Genomic DNA, 1,040 nt, shown 5'->3' with positions numbered 1-1,040 from the left:
ATGCCCCCAACTAGGACCAATTCAGTTGTCATTTCCAAAATAAAGCCTCTGTTGGTTCTGGCCACCCCCCACCCCCCCCAAAAAAAGACCTAATTTTAGTCTTAACTCTACCACTTTCTACTTGTGTGATCTTGTCAAGTCATTTTGGATTTTTGAGTTTCAGCTTCCTCATCTATAAAATGGGGATAGTAGTAATACCCACCTCTTAAGGGTGTTGTGAGGACTTGATTAGGTAATGAGTGTGACAGTATTTACCAGACATCTGCCTCACCGATGGTGCTTAACAAGTGTTAACTGAAATTCAATTCTACCCAGGCAGAGTAAGACCACTGGAGACCCGGAGTGCTGAAAAAATTATGATGAGAGACTTCCGGGTTCCAGTCTGGCATTTAAGGAGCTGGAAATTGCCACTCTATCCTTAAAACAAGTAAAAAGCTGTACAAACTAAAAAATCACCAACTCTTCTTAGGTCCTTCAGAGAAGTGAGGTCACAGGGTAAACTCCTGCCCTGCAAACTGCAGAGACAGACAGGCAGATACAGAGACTCACAACTTACCAGAGCAGAAACTGATGGGAACCAGTAAAGGGGTAGGAAAACCTGAACTGTAACCAACAAAGTGCTGGAGGCTCAGTGTGGACATGTCTGAGAGCTGATAACTCCAGAGAGACCAGTCATAGAAGAGCCACCACACTTTGGTGAGTTTTACCTCCAGGAGCTCTATCAGGTCTTCACATCAAATATTGGAGAAAAATCCCTTCATGCTTCTGGCAGGGAGAGGGGAAAAGGAACCATTTTGAAATACACTAAAGCATTCTGTTCTTCTTAATTGGGTTTGCCTTCTGGAAAAACTATTTTACCAGAGCTTAACCTGCTGGGTATTATCAAAACCTACCTGACCCGGGGAAAGGGAAATACACAGCTCCAGCCCTCTCTAGCCATCCTGTCCCACCTAAGGTGTTGGGGACGGAACTGAGAAGAACTGGTGATATTCACAGTCCGGAGGCACAGGCTCACCAAGAAACTGGGACTTAAATCATAG

The sequence above is a fragment of the Galeopterus variegatus genome, unplaced genomic scaffold (assembly GCF_000696425.1).
Source record: "Galeopterus variegatus unplaced genomic scaffold, G_variegatus-3.0.2 Scaffold990, whole genome shotgun sequence".
Taxonomy (NCBI): domain Eukaryota; kingdom Metazoa; phylum Chordata; class Mammalia; order Dermoptera; family Cynocephalidae; genus Galeopterus; species Galeopterus variegatus.
This window is presented reverse-complemented; position numbering follows the sequence as displayed.